The sequence below is a fragment of the Boeremia exigua genome, assembly GCF_020726555.1.
Source record: "Boeremia exigua strain MPI-SDFR-AT-0100 chromosome Unknown C7974scaffold_8, whole genome shotgun sequence".
Classification (NCBI taxonomy): Eukaryota; Fungi; Ascomycota; class Dothideomycetes; order Pleosporales; family Didymellaceae; genus Boeremia; species Boeremia exigua.
The window spans coordinates 2,090,851-2,106,481 of NW_025763525.1; positions in this window are offsets into that span (position 1 = coordinate 2,090,851).

Here is a 15,631-nt window from a genome sequence, read left to right on the forward strand (position 1 = left end):
ATCTGTGAATTTTTGAGGCCTGACAATAGAAACTGCTAAGGCGTGGCTGCTGTTGACAGCTGCAAGTAAGGGTGATCTCCGGTCGCCTAGATGAGGGGTACCGCAAATACCGTACATGGATCTGGTGTTCCCAGATTGGAGGACCCAGTGCGTCTCTAAGATTCGGATCGCTAGCAACACAAATCTCTGTTGCGAGCTTCAGATCGCCCAGATGACTCCCAGGTCTGAGCATGGCTGAAAGGTTGGCCGTCATGCGAGCTTCCCCGCCCTTCCTACCGCTACCGTGTCCGTGCGCGTGTGATGCGCCGGACCACCAAAACACCCCTTTCACCCCATCTCCACCACACCGCAACGCCATAGGTTTAGAAGAAGCCCTTGCAGAGTGTGATACTTTTAAAGACAAAGATGAAATTCCATAACGCACCCCACAGACGAATGGAACACTAAACGAGTAAAACACTCTTGCTAAGCGCCTACTAGACTACCTTTTATATACTAATATCTTTACAACAACACTATTTAGACACGTTAAAAGAAGCTTAGATAACGTGACCTAACTATAGCTAGTAAATAAAAAAGAGAAGTTATAGTTATAAATAAAGAAAACTTAGAAGGTATAAAGTAATATACTAAAAGCTTCTAAAAAAGTACTAATATACTAGATAAGTAAGTCGCCTAGATAGGTAAGTTGCCTACTCTACTAAGACCCTACTAAAACTTAACCCTATTTTAGCCTATAACACCTTGTTATAGGCCTATAAATAGTAATTTAATATGTTATAGTATAGAAGAGCTATCTATAATCTCTTTTAATATATATATAACTTATACTCTATCTCCTAGTACTACTTATAGCGTCTTATAGTCTATTAATCTTTATTAGTATATACTATCTTCTTTATATATTTTCTATTACTATATATAGTAAACTCCTCTAGAGTAGTTAATTATATACTCTCTTTAACTATTAGAGTCCCCTCCTACTATAAATGCTTTCTTTTATATAATTTATATTATATTATAGCCTTATTAGTATCTTAAAGCTTAGAAACCTACTTATACACTAATACTAGCAAATGCGCTATTATCTTAGCACCTTTAGAGAGCTTTTCTAGCGCATTTATAATAGAGGAAGGTAAGCTATCTATATACTTTTAAATTCTCTATTAAATTAGCTTTAATTAAGACCTAAATTCTAGAGTATTCTAGAGTATATAGAACTACTATTAAGATTATACTTTAAGTAAAGCTTATAAGCACTATTTAATTAGTTCTTAGGGATAAATACTATTAGGGAAACTAAAGGGGTCTTGCACTAAGGAGTATAGATATAATCTATCTATCTTAAGGGCAAGAAGTAATAATAAGTAGTATAGAGTAGACTATCTAGCTTAAAGGTTAAGTTAAGATCTAATATTATAGATTAATACTTAGGTTAAATATAAACTATAAGAGTTATATTCTTACTTGCTATATACTATAGAGAGTATAGTAGCTTACTAGGCTTAATATAAGCTATATAAGCTAGGCTTACTAAGCTTAATATAAGCTGCATAAGCTCTATATAAGACCTACTTTAGGCTTAACTACTAAGAGGTAAGCTTATTATATAACTTATAATAAAACTATACTATATAGGATAGCCTATATAATATTATACTAAGCGTGTTAGTATTTACTAGGTATTAGCATCTAGTTAGTTATAAAAGGGTAATTATAATAACTACTAGAGCTTATTAAAGATAGGAAGTAGTAATAGAGTGCATAGTAAAATATTAAGGCCTATTATAACCTATTCTAGGTTAAATAGAATTAATCTAGTACCTCCAAACTCTCCCTAGATATTACTTAGAGTTATTACTATATTATATATATATTTAAAGTATAGCAGAAACTTAAGTTTTAAGATATAGGTAATCTAGTTATATATAAGATCTTTAGCTTAGTGCCTATATACCTTCTTTAATAGTAAAAAATAACTTATATTAAGTAGCTATTAGAAGTATAATAAGTATAGAGGCATATAGAGTATAACAATCTTTCTCTTCTTATAGTATTATTAGAATTAGAGAGAGTTATAGCTCTTATAGCTATTAATAATTAGTAGTTAGTACTCTCTAACAGCATACCTCTCTATATAGGCTTTAAAGTACTATAGCTACTAGAATCTAAGCTTATTTATAGTCTAACTATTCTTAGAGACTATAATAACCTAGTTATAAGGTATTATATTCTCTTTATACTAGGTAGAAAGGTAGTTATAACCTTAGAAGATAATAAAGAGTAGAATAGCCTATCCTATACTATTTATACTCTAGATAGCTATTATCTACTCCTAATTACTCTGTTAAACTGCCTTTAGCTACCTTTAACACTCTAAGCCTATAATAACTACTACTATTAATATCTAGCCTATTATAAACCTAGTTATATTAAAGTTATATATATTTTAGTTCTAGATACTATACTTAGCTTTAGTATTCTATATAAGGTAGAACTAGCCTTATATAATCTCTAGATTCTTATAGAGAGCTTACTTATAGTTATACTTATAATTAAACCTTACTTAGAGCTTAGAGTAGTACTTAATAAATATATTAGGCTATTTTATACTAATATAGCCTAGATTATACTTTTTATATAAAGAATTAGCTATATTAGCTACTATAGCTAGCTAGAAAGTAAACTCTCTTATATCTAGATTAAGTATATACTAAATAATTACCTTCTTCTTATTCTTATCTAGGTTCTTTAATTTAAGCATATAATCTACTTATATAGGTTATCTAGTATATTAATTATATAGTATTCTATATAGCATATTATAGAGAGCTATAGTATATTATAGAGAGAGTATTATATCTTATTTAATAGCCTAAAGTATAAGCTATATTCTAGCTTTCTTTAAAGGTTCTAATTTATATTATTATTATAGTATTATATAAGAGAGATAAGTTTTAGTAGGGTCTTAGTAGAGTAGGTAACTTACCTATTTAGATAACTTATCTATCTAGTATATTAGAGGAGTTATAAGTTATATATATATATAAAGAGTAACTAGTTATAATATTATACTTTACTATAACCTAACTTTTTTAGCTTTTTATTACTATATTTATCTCTAAGAACTAATATACTCTATAAGTAAGCTAATTAATAGGTAAGCTAATTACTTTTACTAAAAATCTAGTATTCTCTAATTATCTCTCTAGTCTCTTGCTACTTTCCTTTTAAAATTATTTTAAGAATATTTATATATATTCTATAGAATATATTAGAGTAATATAAGCCTTAGAGCTATATAAGATAAGCTATTAAAGTCTCTATATAAGCTATTTTAGGTCTATCTAATTCTAGTAAACTATAGGTAAACTATACTTATAAACTTTAAAAGCTTTATAGAATACTATTATATATATAAATATAAAATATCTAAGTTATAGGCTTATAGAACTAGTAGTTATATAGATATAGTATTCTTACCTTATTATAGTATAACTATAGTTGCAGCTAATTAGAAGCTATTAAGTATAACCTAGTAGCTCTTAATTAGCTAAGACTACTAAGCTTTTAAACTATTCCTAACTAAGTCTTTCTTCTTACTATAATCTACTACTATATAGCTCTTTAAGCTATATTCTATTATAAAACCTACCTACTATTAGCTTAGCTAGTTACTTAGTTCTAGTGCTAATAGGTATAAGGCGCTATAGAGTAGAACTAGTATATATACTCTACTTATAGCTATTACTACTTAGTAGTAAATAGTCTATAGTCTATAAATAGACTTTATAGCTAATAACTCTATTATCTTATTATATTATAACTTTTCCCTTAGTTTATACTAAAGGAGGTTCTAATATTCTATTTACTCTCTTACTAAGGTAAAATATTATAGAAATAGATTATAAGTACCTACTCTAGTCCTTTAGTAGAGAAACTTACTTCTAAACTCTAGAAGGTATAACCTCCTAAGACTTAGAATAACTCTTTTATAGTAAGAGTTATAGAGGCTCTTACTTCTAACCTAAGTAGCACTTAATATACTCTTTCTAGTAATATAATTAATAGAACTTAGAGCTAGTAGGTATAGACTATAGCTATGCCTAATAAGCTTTACTTACCCTTACTAGGCTAGAATAGCCTAGTATTAGATAAAGTAGACTAAGAATTATAAGAGTTAGAAGTAAGGTAAAAAAGAGCTACTAAACTATAAAAGGTAGCTATACTATAAGAAGTCTAGGTAAGATACCTTATAGGTAATATAACTACCCTCTAAATAATATATAATAGTCTCTAGCTAATAATTATAGCTTCTATTATTCTTACTATAAGCCTACTATACCTAGAACTACTATATATCTTTATAAAGTATAGCTAGATAGACTATAACTACTAGAAATATAATTATAAGAGATATTTCTAGAGATTACCTACTAACTTTCTATAGAAAGTTTAGAAAGTTAACTTTAGTATATAATACCTCTTAGAGACTATAAAGAGCCTCTAGTAGTTTTATTATGCTAACTAATATTATATTCTTCTATTATAAGAACCTACCTAGGTAGCCCTAAAAGTAGTTATACTAGGCTTCTTAAGCACTATCTTAGAAAGGAGATAAAGAGTAGATAAAGTAATTTATAAGGCTTATATACTCTCTTAAAGAAACTTAATAGATCTATTAGATTATATAAGGCCTTTCTAAAAAGAACTAAGTAATACTTATAAACCTAAGCTCTAGATAATAGGCTATATCTATATATTACTTAAAGATATATAGAAGTAACTTTTTATATATCTAGAAGAGTATTATATAATACTTACCTAGGTAGAAGAGACTATAAACTTAATCTAGCGTTAGAGGAGCTAGCTAAAGGCCTCTAAGGAGGAGAAATCTTAAGAGAAGTAAAGTAAGTAGAAAAATAGCTTAAAAGGTAAGAGAGGACTTAAGGGGACTCTAAAGTACTATAAAGAGAGGCCTCTAAGGTATAAGAGTCTAAAATAGCTTAAAGGTAAGGCCCTTAAGAGTAGTTAGACTAATATTACCTACTATAGATATAAAAAAGTTAGATATATCTAATAGAACTATCTATACCCTAAGAAGTCTAAAAAGCCTATAGATAGGCAGAACTTAGGAAAAGATAAGAGATAGAAAGTATAGATCTATCCCTTCTTACCTATATTACTTACTTTAAGGAGAGTAAAAATCTAGATATACTATATATAGCCTTATATCTAAAGCCTACCTAACTACTTATAGTAAGAGTATTAGTAGTTAGTACTAATATAATAGAAGCTTTAGTAGACCTAGGCTTATAGCTAAATCTACTTTATATAGTAATAGTAAAAAAATATAGACTATAGATAGATCTATTACTATAGGTTTTAGCTAAAGAGGTAAATAGATATAGTATCTATATATATAGTACTATAATAATAGTAATAATAATAAAGAACTTAAAAGATAAGAAATAAGTCTATAAGATTCTATTTATTATTATAAATCTTTATAGGTATAAAATATACTTTAGAATACTATAGATTAACTATTATTAACTAAAACTAGACTTTATAAAGTAATATATGCTATTTAAAAGTATTAAGGCTAAGAGAAGGCCTAGATATAAAAAAATAGCTATAAAAGATACTAAAGAATTTAAGTATAGTATAAAAGACCTTAGTATAGATATTTAGATATATCTTATTAGCTTTATAAGCTAAAAGAGGTAGAAATAAGTTATTATTAGTAACTTACTCTTATAATACTCTAAGTATATAGATATTATATTAGAAAAAGAGTTTAATAAGTTACCTAATTATAGATTAGGTAACCTAGCTATTAACCTAGTTAAAAAGAGTATTATACTATTCTAACTACTCTATAAGTTAAGTAAAGCTAAGTTAGTAGTTCTCTAGAAATACCTAGCTAAATATATAGCTAGAGAGTAGATATATTAGTCTAAATCTCTAGTAGGTGCTTTAATCTTCTTTATAAAGAAAAAGGATAGTACTTTAAAGCTATATATAGATTTTAGAGGCCTTAATAAGGTAATAGTTAAGAACTACTACTTTTTATCTTTAATTTTAAAATCTCTAGATAGACTAGCTTAAGTAAAGATATATATTAAGCTTAATATTAGAGATACTTACTATAGGATTAGAATTAAGGAAAAAGATAAGTAGAAAACTACTTTCTATATAAGATATAGCTATTATAAGTATATAATAATACTATTTAGCCTTATAAATATACTAGCATAATTCTAAGCCTATATTAATAAGGCTTTAGTAGGCCTAGTTAATATTACTTATATTATATACTTAAATAATATCTTAATCTTCTTTAATAATAAAGATAATTATATTAAGTATATTAGAAAAGTACTTTAAAGACTAAAATAGGCAAAGCTCTTTATAAAGACTTTAAAGTATAAATAGTATATAAGATATATAGAATATCTTAGTTATGTTATATTACTTAAAGAGGTTAGTATTAACCTAGAATAGGTTAGAATAATCTAGAAGTAGCTAATACTAACTAATATATATAATATATATATTTTTATTAAATTTATAAACTATTATAAATAGTTTATTATAGAATTTAGTTAAATTATACTTCTACTTATATTACTAATAAAGAAAAAGCTAGAGTAGGCTAGAGGTAGCTATGCTATAAGGAAGAATAAAAGTTAACTCCTTAATCTACTAGAAAAATTATAGTAAGCCTTTAAAAATTTAAAGAAAGCCTTTCTAGAAGTTTTAATTCTAGCTTATTTTAAAAGAAATAAAGATATAAGAGTAGAAGTTAATACTTTAAAAGAGGTAATATTAGGTATTCTAAGCTAGTATAGCCTATAGCTAGAGATAAAAAATTAATAAAGACTAATTAACTTCTATTTATATAAGCTTATCTAGGTAGAGTATAATTATAATTATTAGGCCTTAGTACTAAGCTACTAAGCTAGGCAACCCTCTAAAAGGTATTACGACTTACTCTAATAAGTAAGCCCTTGCTTAGTATAGTATATATTGTTGTTCCATCCCAAGTCACATGAGATGAAACCTGACAATATCCCCCTTCTTAAGGTGCTACGCCCTAGGGCATGCCGCGCGCCGCAGCCACGCTCGTGATACTAGACCTTCTAGCAGCTCTTAGCACCCGTAGTAAATCTATAACTAGCTACGAGCCTTAACGCTATAGTCTAGGGCACGCTAGCCTAGTCTAGGATCCTCTAACCTGTGTAGCGTGCCTTAGCACTAAGGTTAACGCGTATGTTACCTGTGCTAGCTTTTAGCTAAAACCTAGACCTAAGTGCAGAGTAAGAGCTTAGAGGCTTATAGGTATAGCTTAAACCTATGCCCCTTGCTTTAGGTATTAGAGTAAGTTAATTGTTAGGCCTTAGTACTAAGCTACTAAGCTAGGCAACCCTCTAAAAGGTATTATAACTTACTCTAATAAGTAAGCCCTTGCTTAGTATAGTATATATTATTATTCTATCCTAAGTTATATAAGATAAAACCTAATAATAATACTTAATAACTAAGAGCTATTAGTAATTATCTAGAGCTTAAAATACTAGAGGTATTACCTCTAAGAGATTTATTTTAAGGTTCTTACTAATTATATAAACTTAAAATAGTTTATAGAAACTAGGGCTCTAACCTATAGGTAGGTTTAATTAACGTAAAGCATCAGCGAGCCGGCCACACCAGCGAGCCGGCCACTTTTCCTTGGCACTGCAACTTCTCCGTACAATACAATATGCAACAACAACACAAGCAGAAATTAACTTAACAAGAAGGTAGACTTACTCTTGCCCTTCAGGCGTACACTAAGGGACAGTTTCAAAGCGTGCGACGCGCTGCTGCAGCCTACAACGTACGTCATCAACGGCTCTCTGACCGGCTCCACAAAATCACATTTCGACAAGAAGCACTACTAAACAGCCAGAAGCTCTCTGTAACTGAAGAGCAAACAATTATACAATATATACTTGAGCTTGACTCGCGCGGATTTGCCCCTAGGCTCTCTGAGGTGGCAGATATTGCAGATAAACTTCTTGCTGTACGTGGTGGGACACCTGTTGGCAAGAACTGGGCAGAGCGATTCGTCCGGCGAACAGAGAAGCTTAAAATGGCCTTTAATCGAGCAAAGGATCGTCAGAGAATACTCCAGGAGGAGCCAGGAGTTATTAACGCCTGGTTTAAGCTCGTACAGGACACAAAAGACAAGTATGGGGTTCAGGATGCGGACATCCACAACTTTGATGAGACTGGCTTCCAGATGGGAATTATTGGCTCAATAAAGGTTGTTACAGGTTTAGAGAGACGTACAAGACCAAACCTTATCCAGCCAGGTGATTGGGAGTGGGTTACAGCTATATAGAGCATCTGTGCTGCTGGGTATGCTATCCTACCCTTTATTATCTACAAAGGGCGTGTACACATCTCTGCCTGGTATGAGGAGACCAACATACCGTACGACTGGAAGCTCTCTGTCTCTGAGAACGGATGGACAAACAATCAGCTTGGCCTAGAGTGGTTGAAGCACTTTGACCAGCATACAAAGGCGCGTCAAAAGGGCTTGTATAGGCTGCTTATTTTGGACGGCCATGAGAGCCACCTTAACCAAGAGTTTAAGGATTACTGCCTGGAAAACATGATCCTTACCCTTTGTATGCCTGCTCACTCATCACACATCCTCCAGCTACTTGATGTGGTGTGTTTCTTACCGTTGAAACTAAAGTACTCTCAACGCGTATGAGCCTTGGCATCTAAACGCGTCTACCACATTAATAAAGAAGGCTTCCTTCTAGCCTTTAGAGACGCATTTTTCGACGTGTTTACGTACGAGAACTGCAAGAACGCCTTTAAGGCTTTAGGGCTTGTGCCTATTAACGCGCAGCGTGTCTTGGATCGCCTGGATGTTCAGATTCGTACGCCACCACCAGCACCCCTACCAGAAACACCATGGCAATCCCAAACACCAAGCAATTTATATGAATTTGGGTCACAGGCAAGGCTTGTAAGGCAAGCTATTGTACAATTACTAGAAGTAGCAAGAGAGGGGTTTGCATAGCTTGTAAAAGGTGGTGAGCTTATGCTACATGAGAATGTTGTACAAGCAGCTCGCATTCGTGAGCTTGAAGAGCAATTAGCAGTACTTACTAAGCGCAAAACCCGGAAAAGAAAGCAGATCCAGCATGGTGGTACAGTAGAGTATGGTGAAGCAGCAGCTTCTATAGCTGAAAGCGCAGCTGCAGCTCGTACAGTGTTAAAAAGAGCGCGTGTTAGGAGTGGTCATGAAAGAGCCCAACCAGGTCAACGGCACTGTGGCAACTGTGGGAAGACTGGGCACAACGCGCGTACGTGCCAGGAAGATGCAGAAGAAGATTCTGCATCTGATGAAAGTGCGTCGTACGCAGGTTCTGCAAAGGGTAGTAAGTAATTGCTTATCCTGTATGTAGTGTTCGCAGTGCCAAGGAAAAGTGGCCGGCTCGCTGGTGTGGCCGGCTCGCTGATGCTTTACGTTATATCTAGTATTAAGCTAATATAATTTTATTCTCTTTTATAAGCTAGAGAGTAAAAACCTAGCTAATAGTCTATTAAGAAGACTAGACTATATAGCTAAAGTATAGAGACCTATATAGAAGTATAATAAAGCTTTTATATAACTACTAAAGAATCTACTATTTAAAAGAAGAGATAGCTTCTTAGTAGTATCTACTATATTAATAAGGTTAATAAGGCTAATAGAACTACTAAAGAATACTAGTAAAGTGCTATAAGACTTCCTCTAGTAGAAATAAGTAATTATTATAGAGCTTTAAGCTATTAAGGATATAAAAGAAATAGACTTAAGTAGAATAAGTATATCTAAAGAGTTAAGCCTAATATTAGACTAGAATACTTTAAAATAGGTATAAACTAGTCTAGATAACTAAAAAGAACTCCTTATAATAGAGAAGAAAGTAGTTATACTAGAAGAGTGCTATAATAATTCTATAGCTAGATATTTTAGCGCTAGAAGAATATTAGAAAAACTCTAGCACTATTATTAATAGAAGAGGATAAGAGGTAATATAGAGTAATACTATAAAGATTATATTTTTTATAGAAGATCTACTTCTATAAGACATAAGCTATATAAGCTTCTAGCTTTACTAAGCCTACTAGAAAGAGTATAGAAAAAAGTTATAATAGACTTTATTATAGAACTTCTACTAAGTAAACTTAGTAAAGTAGTATATAATACTATACTAGTTATAGTATACTAATTAACTAAAATAGCCTATTATATTCTAGTATAGAGTAATTAAAATAGTACTAACCTAGTATAATTCTAGATAAGAGAAATTATATAACTTTAGAAGGTTTTAAAAAAAATTATCTTAGATAGAGAACTACTTATAAATATAGTATACTAGAAGACTTTTTAGTACTATTTAAACTCTAAAAGAGTTCTCTTCTTAGCTTACTACTCTAAAATAGATAGATAGATAGAAAGGTAGAATTAAATATTAGAGTAGTACCTAAGATACTACTATTCTTTAGAATAAGATAATTAGACCTTATAAATCTCTATTATAGAGTTTATATATAATAATAGTATATATATAAATATAAAAACTACTCTTTTCTTAGTAAACTATAAAAGAACCTAAGAGAGGTAGAGTAGCTTAATATACTCTTTAGGTAAGAAGAATTACCTCTTAGAAAGTAAGTAGCTATATAGGTGTTAGCCTTATAAAAAAAGTATAAACTTAAAATTAAGGCTACTAACACCTACTAAGAAGTATACTAAAATAAAAGCTAATTACTTATACTATTTAGTATTAGAGACTAGGTTATAGTATTAGTAAGATATATAAAGTTAATAAGGCTAAAAAGAAAGCTTAACTAGAAATATATAGAACCTAGGTATATTATAGCCTTTAAGGGCCTATTATTATTTAAAGTAGACCTTTCTAGAGTAAGAAATATCTACCTAGTATTTTATATATCTTTACTAGAACCTTTTAACTTAAAAGGCTTAATACTATACCTTAATATACTAATTATAGATATACTATATATATATAGTAATAATATATAGAATATAGAAAGAATTATTAAAAGAAAATAAGAGAAGAAAGGCTAATAGCTTTATCTAGCAAAATATAAAAATTTCTTAAAAAAAAAGAACTTCTAGAAACTAGAAGTTAATATTTTAGTAAATATATTTAAAAAGTTCTAGAAAAAAGAGAATCTCTACTCTAGAAGAAAGAATAAGCTATTAGTAGCTAAGAGGTAGCTAGAGTAACTACTAAAAGAAGAGAAAAATAATTAAAGAACTTAATAGACTTAAAGAAATTTACTTAAAATTTATATGCCTAGAAACCTATAGTTACCTTTATTATTTTTTCTATAGAGTTTTTTTTTAAGTATTTTATAGTACTTAGGCCTAGAATACCTTAGAATAGAGAAAAAAAGTATATTATAGTAATTTATTATCTATTTTAAACTCTAAGAATAACCTATAAGCTTTATAAGAGAGTAGGTATTAAAAAAAAACTATAAGAACTCTAAACTATATATAATACCTTAGAACCCCCTAGAATAACCTATTACTACCTAGAACTTCTTATTCTAACTTCTAAAAGTATTAAGAGTAGCTAAAGTAGCTTAAGTAGCTATAATATTAGTATTCTTAGCTTTAATAGACTTAGTAATAGTACTATAGGCCCTACTAGTTAAAGGAGCTCTAGTACTTTTAAGAGTAGTTTTTTTAGTAATTAACCTATTAATAATAGCTTAAGCTTTATACTTCTTAGTACTAATAAGTATAGTTTCTTATAAAGAGGTTAGAATAGCCTAGAATAGAGTAGAATAAGTTAAAATATATTAAACTTACTTTCTTATAGAGAGAATTAGTCTAAGTAGCTATAGTAGCCTTTAACTTATACTTATTACTTTTAGCTCTAGTAATAGTAGTAGTAGTATTATAGCTCTTAACTTTAGGCCTTAGGCTAGTAGTAGGCTTAAAATTAATACTAATAGTACTAGAGTAGAGAAATAACTTCTTAGTAAAGAGTAAAAAACTACTAGAAAAGTTAGTAATGCTTTAGAATACCCTAAAATAAGCTTAAATAACTTATAAGCTAATATTCCTAGCTATAAAGTATATAGTTATGCTTAAAGTAGTAGTAGTATTAGTATTCTTCTAAAGAGTAGAAGTATTAAACTTAAGAATAGTAAACTAAGTCTCTATAGTATTAAGCTTATTATTATAGCTATTAGAGCACTAGAATAGGTTAGAAGAGGTATAACTAGAGTATTCTAGCCTAAAATAAAGTTATATACTATATAGTACTTATTATTATTAAAGAAGTATTACTTATACTTTAGATACTACTAGGTAATAGTTTTATAGGTACCTTTCTAGAGCTTAAAGATAAGGTAGGTTATAGTAGTAAGAATAGAGAAGTAATAGCTTCTTTTACTATTAAAGTAACTACTATTACTATTATAAGTATAGTAGTTAATATAGTAAGTATAGTTATAGTAGAAGTACTAGCTAGAGTCTATATAGATATTTAAGGCATTATCTTTATCTATAATAAGTAAGAATAGATAAGAAGAGCTTAAAAGGGCCTAGAATAGGGGACTATAGAGTATAAAATCTACTTCTAGAATAGTTAGCAATTATTCTAGAAATAACTTACTAAAAGAAACCCTTCTAAGTATAAATAGGCTAGAATAGCCTATAAGATACCTTTCTAGGCTATATAGGTATAAATATTAAAAAGCTAAAAAAAAGAAAAAACTTACTAAGAAGGTAGTAGAGTATAGTAGAAAAGGCCTAGAATAGTAGAGGGTAACCTCTTATATACTATATAGGGACCTATAGGCCTACTATATAGCTACTACCTATACTAAAGTAAAGGTAAGAGAGAGAGAGTAAATAAAGTAAAAGTAAGTCTTTTACTTATAAATCTTTTAAAATTAATAGTAGTTATAGAAGCCTCTAGAATAGCTTATAATATAGTAGAGTAGCTTATTTTATAATAATTCTAGCTAGTAAGTTCCTCTCTACTATAGTTAAAGATCTTACCTATTTAAATAGAGTATTTAACCTAAGAAAGAGAATAATATTAGCCTAGCTAGTTATTTAGCTCTAGTACTAATAGGTATAGAGTGCTATAGAGTAGAACTAGTATATATACTCTACCTATAGCTATTACTACTTAGTAGTAAATAGTCTATAGTCTATAAATAGACCTTATAGCTAATAACTCTATTATTCTATTATACTATAACTTTTCTCTTAGTCTATATCTAAGGGGGTCCTAATATCTACCTAGTTACTATCTATTATAGATAGCTATATTAAACTAATATAATACTTTAATAGCTACTTTTCTTCTACTCTATTATATCTATACTAGTATAATACCTAACCTACTTTATAATACTATATAGCTTTTTTCTAAGAACTAGCTACTTACTACTACTTACTATAAAGTACCTAATTCTACCTATAACTCTAGAGATAATAAAAGACCTTTATACTAGTATTAATAAGTACTCTAGTAAATAGCTTATATATCTATATAATAGTAACTAGTATATATAATATCTAGAATCTAAATACTAAGAAAAGTATACCTAAAAATAACTATTCTAGACTATTATAATTAAAAAAGATAAAGTTATTTACTATTAAAAAGATTAGCTTTAGAAGTATTAATAATAGATTACCTAATTAGAAGTTAAGAAGGCCTAACTAGCTACTACTACCTTACCTACTATATAGCTCTTCTAACCTACTACTACTCTAACTCTTACTACTACTACTAAAGTATATATAGATAGCCTAACTAGACTAACTATACTTACTACTACTTTACTTTTCTAAACTACTAGCCTTAGTAAAAAGATACTTAATCTAAAGAAATATAATAGATCTTACTAAGACTTTCTCTAGTTTATCTAATAAGTTTATAGTAAGATAAATACTAATACTAACTATTTCTCTATAGCTACTAGTTATATAACTTATATAGCTAGGTACCTAACTAGAAAAGCTTATACTCTAATACTCTCTAAGATTAAATATAAAATACCTTAGTTTATTAATTATCTTAAAATACTTAAATATCTAGAGAGAGCTTTTAAAAACTCTAACTATACCTAGAATGCTTAGAATAAATTATTCTAACTATACTAAAAGTACCTAGACTTTAGTACCTACTATACTAAATTCTAATATCTAGCTCTAGAGATAGAGATACTAGATAGTACTCTAGTACTACTACTATTTTAGAGAATCTCTTAAAAGTTATAAGATATACTCCTATATAACTTTACTCTATCTTCTAAGTATACTACCTATATAAACTGTTTATAGACTCTAGATAATAGATACTAATAATATTAGTAATAGATATCTTAAAACTAAAATAATATCTATCTAACTATACTAATAATAATACTCTATCTACTTAAACCTTATCTATAAATAGTAAACTAATAGACCTTAGCTTAGTATATAAGAGTTATACTATATTTAACTCTTAAGAATAAAAAGAGAAAGAAGAGTATTTTTAATATAGAGAGAAAGAATACTTTATTACTACCTACTTATTATCTACTCTAATAAAGATAGCCTAGCTAAGAGAAGGCTACTTAACTAGCCCTATTTATAGCTATAGCTCTTAATCTTAAAGAGGCTACTACTTTCTATTACTAACCTTATTAAATAGCTTAGTAAAAGGTATAGCCTTAATCTAAGTTATAACTAAGAGCTAAACTAGTACTTTACTACTACTAATACTACTATAGAGCTATATAAGACTTTCTTAAATAAAAACCTAGAAAAGAAAAAAAGAAACTATACCTAACTAATAGTATAGAAGGCCTTACTTAAATTAGAAGATTATACTATTCTAACCTATACTTTAACTAGCTCTAGTACTAAAGAAGTAGCCTTTATTAATAAAACCTAGGCTATATTAAAAGGCTTTAGACTAGAGTTAATAAAAACTCTAATACTCTTACTTTACTTTAATAGAGAAAGAAAGAATTCTACTACTATTATATACTTTCTAGTTACTAACCTAAGAATAAATAACTACCTAGAGAAAAATACTTTCTTATTTATTACTAACTTATCTTACTACCTAATTATTCTAGAAATTCTATAGCTAAAGCTATATAACTCTAAACTAAAATTTAGAAAGAAAATAATACTATTTAATAGTAAATACTACTAATAGCGCTATAATATACTAGTAAAACTATTATATATAACGTAAAGCATCAGCGAGCCGGCCACACCAGCGAGCCGGCCACTTTTCCTTGGCACTGCGAACACTACATACAGGATAAGCAATTACTCACTACCCTTTGCAGAACCTGCGTACGACGCACTTTCATCAGATGCAGAATCTTCTTCTGCATCTTCCTGGCACGTACGCGCGTTGTGCCCAGTCTTCCCACAGTTGCCACAGTGCCGTTGACCTGGTTGGGCTCTTTCATGACCACTCCTAACACGCGCTCTTTTTAACACTGTACGAGCTGCAGCTGCGCTTTCAGCTATAGAAGCTGCTGCTTCACCATACTCTACTGTACCACCATGCTGGATCTG